The sequence below is a fragment of the Eutrema salsugineum genome, unplaced genomic scaffold (genome assembly GCF_000478725.1).
Source record: "Eutrema salsugineum unplaced genomic scaffold, Eutsalg1_0 scaffold_6, whole genome shotgun sequence".
Lineage (NCBI taxonomy): Eukaryota > Viridiplantae > Streptophyta > Magnoliopsida > Brassicales > Brassicaceae > Eutrema > Eutrema salsugineum.
This window is the reverse complement of record NW_006256547.1, coordinates 12,001,665-12,010,388: the sequence shown is the minus strand read 5'-3', so window position 1 is coordinate 12,010,388 and position 8,724 is coordinate 12,001,665. Positions and strand designations below refer to the sequence as shown.

General features: G+C 42.5%; 1 non-coding gene across 1 annotated transcript; it reads left to right on the top strand.

Moving 5' to 3' along the window:
• Positions 1 to 4,292: 4,292 nt before the first annotated feature.
• On the top strand, positions 4,293 to 4,399 carry LOC112083659. The gene has a single exon (XR_002897795.1). It is a non-coding gene; the product is annotated as a small nucleolar RNA R71 (small nucleolar RNA).
• Positions 4,400 to 8,724: the final 4,325 nt, after the last annotated feature.

The window sequence follows — 8,724 nt, the reverse complement described above, 5'->3', positions numbered from 1 at the left end:
ATGAGACCCTTCATCAGAAATAACAACCCTGGGTACTCCAAATATTGGGAAGATTATGTTCTTGAACAATCTTACCACCACCTTGGATTATTGGTAGGGGAAGCAATAGCCTCAACCCACTTGGACACATAGTCCACAGCCATTAATATGTACTGATTCCCATAAGATGGGATGAAAGGCCCCATAAAGTCCACTCCCCAACAATCAAAAACTTCAACCTCTAATATTGGATTTTGAGGCATCTCACTCTTCTTTGAAATGTTCCCATGCCTCTGACAGGCATCACATGCTGAAACAACCCTCTGAGCATCCTTGAACATAGTAGGCCACCAAAACCCACTCTGAAGAGCCTTGGCCAGCATCTTGAATGCTCCATATGACCCCCAAAAGCTGATTCATGGCACTCTTGCAACACAGGTTGCATCTCCTCTTCAGCAAGACACCTTCTATACAGCTGATCTTTGTTCAGGACATACAGGTAAGGTTCATCCCAATGGTATCTTTGGACATTTCTCAAGAACTTCTTTCTGTGATAGGCATCAAGTTCTGGTGGTTACACTCCACAAGTAAGAAAGTTCATAATATCAGCAAACCAGGGCATTCTCTTCTCTTGGATGCTATCCACTTCTTCAAACTCCAAATAAGAGTTGAGCACCATCAATGATTCCTCAGGAAGACTGTCATTAAGAGGGACTTCAGAGTCCACTCTTAACCTAGAGAGATGGTCTGAAGCTCTATTCTCTATACGCTTCTTGTCTTGTACCTCTATATCAAACTCTTGAAGTAAGAGGACCCTTCTCAAGAGTCTAGGCTTGGCATCCTTCTTAGTCATTAGATACCTGAGGGCTGCATGATCAGTATACACAATGACTTTTGATCCCACCAGGTACCTTCTGAATATATCAAATGCAAAGACTATTGCCAACATTTCCTTCTCTGTGGTATCATACTTCTCCTGGGCAGAATCAAGGGTTCTGCTGGCATAGTAGATAACATGAAGCTTCCTGTCCTTCCTCTGACCAAGCACAGCTCCAACTGCATAGTCAAAAGCATCAGTCATAACCTCAAAAGGAAGGGACCAGTCTGGGGCCTCAAAAATAGGTGCACTGACTAATGTATCCTTGATCTTCTTGAAGGCTTCTTCACACTCAGCATCAAAGACAAAGTCAACCTCTTTACACAACAGCCTTGTCAAAGGTCTGGCTATTCTTGAGAAATCTTTGATGAATCTTCTGTAGAAACCAGCATGCCCCAAGAAACTCCTTATGCCCTTCACTGAACTTGGAGGCTCCAAATATATCATGACTGCCACCTTAGCCTTGTCAACCTCTATTCCCTTCTCAGAGATCTTGTGCCCAAGTACAATCCCTTCCTGCACCATGAAATGGCACTTCTCCCAATTCAGCACCATGTTATGTTGCTCACATCTCTCCAAGACCTGCGACAAGTTAGAAAGACAATCGGAGAAGAAGGAACCATAGACAGAAAAATCGTCCATGAAGACCTCCACCTTCTCTTCAATGATGTCTGAGAATATATGCATCATGCATCGCTGGAATGTGGCAGGGGCGTTACAAAGGCCAAAAGGCATGCGCCTGTATGCAAATGTCCCATAAGGACAAGTAAATGTGGTCTTCTGGATCTATGGGGATTTGAAAGAATCCAGAGTAACCATCTAGAAAACAAAACAAGGGATGGCATTTGCAAGCCTCTCTAGCATTTGGTCAACAAATGGCAAAGGAAAATGGTCTTTCCTAGAGGATGCATTGAGCTTTCTATAATCTGTACACATCCTGTGTCCAGTTATAGTCCTAGTAGCTATCAGCTCATCCTTCTCATTCCTTATTACAGTCATTCCCTCCTTTTTGGGCACCACATGGACTGGTGAAACCCATCTAAAGTCTGAGATTGGATAAATTATCCCAGCCTCTAAGAGTTTGAGAATCTCTTTCTTCACTACCACTTTTAAGTTGGGATTGAGACGCCTTTGGTGCTCTATGGATGACATAGAATCTTCTTCCAAGTGAATCCTATGAGTGCATAGGGAGGGTGAGATACCCTTTATGTCATCCAGAGAGTAGCCAATGGCTCTCCTGTGTTTCCTCAACTCTTCTAACAACCTATGCTCTTGGTCCTATAACAGCATATCATTGATAATGACAGGATAAGACTCACTGAGACCTAAGAAAGCATACCTGAGCCCCTTGGGAAGAGGATTGAGTTCCAGCTGAGGTGCCTTAAACTCATCCCAATCAGCACTGAAGCTGTCTTGCTCACACGGCCTAGCATGCTCCTTCACCTTAGAACCCACGGCCATGACTGCTTGAACTGCTCCTTGGCTTGTGTTTGAGCCTCTGATATCCAAGACCTCAGGGCCACTTTGTTCCAGCTCCAAAAACCTTGCGTCAGGACCAAGTTCTCTTGCATTGTCCAAATACAGCTTGTATCCTTCACTTTCCTCTGCTAAGAACCCATGGTCTCCTTGTGCTTGGGTTAAAGCAACTTGAAGAGGATCATCAGTATTAAGTTCCTCAAGCAACTCATCAGCTAGTTGATCCATGGCCTCTACATAGAAGCATTGTCCTTCTATGGTGGGCTTCTTCATCATTTCATTAACATCAAGTTGAAGCTCAATGATGCCACCTCTCACATCAATAATTGCTCCTGCTGTGGCCAAGAATGGCCTGCCCAAAATAAGAGGATCAACTAGTTCCTCATCCATCTCTAGCACCACAAAATCTGTAGGCACTTCAAAACCACCTATCTTTACTGGCAGATCCTCTAGCATTCCAACAGGTAACCTAACAGATCTATCAGCAAGGACAAGGGAGATTCTTGCAGGCTTAAAAGTTCTAAAGCCAAGCTTTATGGCAATGGAGAAAGGCATTAAGCTTACTGATGCACCCAAATCACAGAGACACCCAGCAAACATCAGGGGACCTATAGCACAAGGGAGTGTGAAGCTCCCTGGATCAGTTAACTTCTTTGGAATTGACTTTCTCTGAATGATGGCACTGCACTCATGGCTCAATACCACCATACCTTGAAGCTCTTTAGTCTTGTTTAGAATAGCATCTTTTAAGAACTTACCCATTTTTGGCATCATTAGAAATGCATCAATGAGAGGCATTGTGAGTGGTGTCTCATTGAGAGCCTTCTCAAATACAGCTCTTGCCTTGTCTAAAAGCTGCTTCTTGAATCTCCCTGGAAATGGGAGCTTGGGTTGGTATAGAGGTGGTGGAACATATAGCTTTTCCGGTTCAGGTTGTTTTTCCACCTCTTTACCCTTTTCTTTCTTTGATCTTTCAGCGACTTGATCAACTTTTAAGGCTGCCTCCCCCTCAGTTTGATCATTGTCCTCAATGATCACATTGTTGTGCTCAATATCAGGTAGCTCTTTGCCACTTCTCAGTGTAATGGCTTTAGCATATTCTTTGGGATTGAGTTCAGGCTTACCAAGTAGTTGGCCTTGGTTCCTTGAGCTAGAGGCCTGATTTTGCTTTAATTCCTTGATGTCCTGCTGCATGGATGCATACTGGCTTGCAAACACTTGTTGACCCTGAAGCAGGTGTTGTAGAATCCGAACCATATCTGACCCCATCTGTGGCTGCTGGTGAACATGTGCTGACTGAAACTGATGCTGAACCGGCACCTGCTGCTGGAACTGTGGTGGACCAAACCCTGGTGGTGCCTTTGGCGGCTGCTGTGAACTGAAACCAGAACTCTGAAGTGGTTGCTGATGCTGACTGTAGCCCTGATTCTGAGCAAACTGATTCTTTGGTTGAAAAGACCCTTGAAAGTTGTTCTTGGGCTGTGGAGCTTGAGAGGTAGGGTAGACTTGGTCTTATGGGTTTGCTACATTGGGATTCCTGTAAGAGAGGTTCTGATTGGCATTGGCATACTGATATCTTTGGAACCTCTGATTCCCAATATAGTTTAGCTCCTCCTGAGTAAGACCTTCTTCACTGATGTTCTCAAAGCATTGAGAAGGTTCCTCATACTCTCCTACAAAGTGCATTGGCTTTTGAGTGGCCAATAACACCTTGTCCAGCTTTCTTTCAAGTATTTTAAAGTCCTTCTCATACCTTTGATCCCTGCTTGAACTCTCACTCCTATTGGCTCTATCAAAGTATTCTCCATATGTATCATTGCTCATTGCTAAGTTCTCAACCAGCTCTAAAGCAGCATGAATCTCCTTCCCCAGAAAGTTTCCATTGGATGCAGTGTCCAGCTGGTTCCTAATCTTGGGAAAAGCCCCTCTATAAAGTGTGCTGAGAAGAGAAGCCTCACTTAACCCATGGTGTGGGCACTGGTTAGTGTAGCTCCTGAATCTTTCATATGCTTCACCAAAACTCTCATTGCTATGTTGAGTGAAACTGGAGCTTTGTTTTCTTAGCTTTGCTGTTCTGGAAGTTGAGAAGAAATTAGACAGAAATGCCTGCTCGCATTGCTCCTAGGTCTGAATGGAGCCTCTTGGGAGATTCTTCTCCCATTGGTGTGCTTTGTCACCAAGACTGAAAGGGAATAATCTGAGCTTGAAAATGTCCTCAGATACTCCATTTATCTTTGTCAAGTCACAAACTTTATCAAATTGATCCAAGTGTTCCAAGGGATCTTCCATTGCCAATCCATGGAACTTGGAGTTTTGGACCATAATCAGCAAAGATGCCTTGACTTCAAAATTGTTGTTTTACACAGGTGGTGCCTGAATTCCAGCTCCATACTGATGAGCATTGGCCCTGTCATTCTCACCTACATAGACCTGTGGCTGCTCATATCTCCTTGGTTGGTATTGGAAGGGCTGTTGGTGGTGAGCTTGTTGTCTTTGCTGTACATTGGCCTAGTGCCTTTGCTGATGAGCTGGAGCTTATCCCTGGTGGACATAAGCTTGCTGTTAATGCACCTGTTCCTGCTGAACATTACCCTGATTTAACCCTTGACCAGCTCCATTACCAGCTGCATTATCAGTTCCATTACCCTGCTGCACCTGAGCCTGTTGCCTCTCTTGAACCGGCGGCTCAATGTCAACCACATGCTGTCTCTGATCTTCCAAAGGCCATCTAAGGAGAACTGGATATGAGTCATCTTTGGTCTTCACTATGTATAGATCGACAGGTGCTATGCAATCTCCAATTCTTAGAGGAATATCTCGGACTATCCCTCTTGGTGTTGAAATGGAATCATCTGCTAAGCTAATCTTTGTCCTGGTACCTGAAATGTGTTTAATGCCAAGTCTCAAAGCAGTAGCTTTGGACATCATGTTAATGCAAGCTCAAAAAATCACAAAGAATATTGAGAATCTTTCACCTCTAATGTCACAAAAGATAAGAGATTGACCTTTGTCTTGAAATTTGTGCAGAGTTTGAACTGGTCTACCTTCTTGGGCGTGTGTGAACAAGTCTTTCATCTCTTGGATAGATGCTTTTCTGTCACAGAAGAAGTGGCTGATCATGTAGTCTTTACTTGCTTTGGCAAATGAAATTCATTTGGGCAGAGTCTGAACTACTTGATTGAACTCTTCAAGTGCTTCTTTGCTGATCTTGTTTGTGTAGTCACTTGTTTCTTGGGGATCTTTGAGATGGATCCTGTAAATGGCTGCATCAGGTGATGATCTAGGAAAAGATAGATACCTGGCTCTTCTGAAATAAGTGTAGATGTTCTCCTTAGTCTCCTTGCTGTATCTGAAGAAAACTTGAAGGCATCCTTGCTTCCAGATGTCATCAAATCCGAGATAGAGAGGAATGGACTTGACAAGTTTGTTATATTCGATTAGTCTCTCTCTGGATATGCTCTTAATTATTGGTTCTAAGTTGTCATCAGATGAATTATCCCCAGGGTTTGGATCTTCAACAAACAGACCATACTCTTCATCTTCTGAGAATTGCTCTTGAAGCTCATTGTCACAAGTGTAAACCATGTTGCAAGATGCATAAGTGTTGGATTTCTCCTTTTCTTTTGATGCTTGTGCAGTGATTGAGAAGACAACTTGATCAAACAACCTAGATCTGGTCACATGAGGTCGGTCGTCAGTTGAACAGGTTTCAGAAAGAGGTTGGAAGTTCTCCCAGTATGAAGAATCATGCTCCCCCGCGGGTGAGGATCTCAGAGCCGCGGCTGAAATGCTCACAGCCGCGGTCAGCTTCCTCCGGCTCTCAATGCTTCTTCAATCTTTTCTTCTTCATTGTTGTTCTGTTGCTTCCAGTGGATGTCAGGCACGTCTTGGGTATCCAAATTATTGGTTCAAGTGTTCAGATCACACTCCTTATGATCTTTAGAAAGTTTTTCAACTTTCTCTTCTACTTCATCTAAAGCATAAACAACTTTATCTAAAGTAGCATCAAGCTCTTCTGTCTTGTTTGTGATCTTTGCCATCTCTTCACTCATCTCTAACTTGTCCCCATCAGAATACCACTTGCTGTCTTTGAAATCTCTTTCCAAATCTTTGATCAGGACATTGCAGCCTCTTTGTTCCTTAAGTGCTTATTAAGGGAGATTGTGTTCTTTGCTTCTCCTTCATCAACGTCTTTAAGTCTCCGCTCTAGAATTGCATTATCTTTGAGCTTTTGTTCCTCTAGAGTCTTCATTTTATCAGAGAGACATTCGAACTTCCTGCTAAAATCAGAGGACATTGATTCCAGTTTCAAACAAAGGTTAGATTCAGCAATAGCTTGTAGATCAAGAAACTCATTCAGTGTAGTGGCTAATCGATCTAGTTGGAGCCTAAATCGATCAGCCTCAGTGTTTTGGTGCAAAATCTGATGAAGAAGAGGTTGAGATGGTCGACAATTCACCAGGTGTGGCGAATAGGGCTCATCTAGGTGGTGTGGAGTTTGCGAGTCTCCATGATGATGGTTCGGAACATGATGATCAGAATCACGCCTGGATGGTGATTCAAATGGGCAGGGAGCTTCACACAGGTTGCAAAACCTTTGCTCGGGATTAAGGTTTCTTCTCGGATGATCCATACTTAAAGGAATCTAAAACTAGGGCAAACATAACAAAGAATAAGCAGAAAAATAATAAGTTAGGGTGTTTATGAGTTTGGTTTACTTCCTATGTTGTTTTGGCAGAAACACGACATATATATAGTCGTCTGCCGCTTCAACCTCCCAGTTTTAGACCTCCAGCGACTAAAAACCTCCCCGGTAACGGCGCCAAAAACTTGATGGGCTTGCGGGCCTAGAGTTTGTTTTTAACAAGCCCGTTGGTTCTCAAAAAATTTTAAAATTATAAAACTCTAGTGTCTGCAAGTGCTCAGAAGTACGTTGTAGGTTTTAGGGTGTCGATCCACAGGGAGAATGTCTAATCTGCGAGAAACAAGAAACTGGGAAAGTATGCAAAGTCATAAACTCATGGGATTTGGGGTTTTTGGTTAAGAATCCTAAACTAAACCTAATCTAATATTAACAAGAAATAAGATGCAATGCATATGAATTGTTAAAAGAATATCTCAAGCATATCGACTCAAATTATAGACTCTAAACTCATAGGTGGCGATTTAGACGTCTCCGGTTTACTCTAATCGATGTTTGGTGACATTTCCAATTAGCTTCCGGGCAATTTATCTTCATCTGTTTCTGGAATCTGCATGGAATTAGAATAGACATGTGTATGATTAACCAACTCTCACCATCTTAATCAACTACTCACTCAGATCTGACAATTAACTCTTGCTCTCATGCCAGAAATAAGATCATGCATTAGACATTGAATTCGTATGCTCACATCTTCTCTATAGGTAGCTCCCGAATCTTATAGCGACTATCTTTTTCTGAAGCTAGGTATGGATGACCTGATACAGCACTCTCGTGGCTCTGATCGTTCCTAGGCTCAGAGAATAGGTCATGAATCTACTCTCATGCAATATAAACAACTTAGAAGAGATGAGATCCAGAATACGGTTTAGAAACTTAGAAATCCTAATCGATATGTATGCCTATCAAAAATTCTTCAAACAACTTGACTCTCTGGGATAAATCTACATGATGCAAGGAATGATAAAAGACATAAAAGAATGCAAAAGATGAAACAGAAAAATTAATAAGATAGAAAGGAGAAAGAACAATGGATCTGGGGAAGAATCCCCATCTCCATCGCCTAACCCTAGAAAACAAAGTTTGGTGGCTCAAAATCTCATTACAGGAGCACACACCCGTTTAGGACTGCTAAGAAATGTATTTATAGGTCCTACGGTCTTCCAGGTCTCATTTAGAGCTTCTTTGAAGAGGAATGGTGAAGTGGGCTTTGATGTTGGGTCTTGTGCCTCGTCCTTAGATCCCCCGGGGGTGAAAGTGTTCCAGGGCAGGTAAACTGCTACTTTCCCGCGGGTGAGAGTCTTCCGGGGCCGGTGAATTGGGTCAACTTGTTCTCCATGTATCTTCAGATTGCACCGTTAGATCTTCGTGATGTAAAGTGCTATGGAAAGCTGGTTTTCTCCTCTTGATTGTTTCCAAAATTGAGCTGGATCAGACGGTGAGAAAGTCTTCATTTGTGGCTGAACTTCTGACGGTCTGACTCTGAGCTGAAAAAGTGAATTTCTTCCATTTTACCATCATTTTCCCTAAGTTTCCTGAAAAGAGCCTTGAAATTACTAATAAATGAAAATCATAATAAAATTTCCTAAAACTGATTAAAACCTTTGAAAAAGCATTTGAAATCAATGGTGAAAATGGGTACAAATACGGTGTTATAAAGTGCAAAGCAAAACAAGCAAAATTCAAAGTG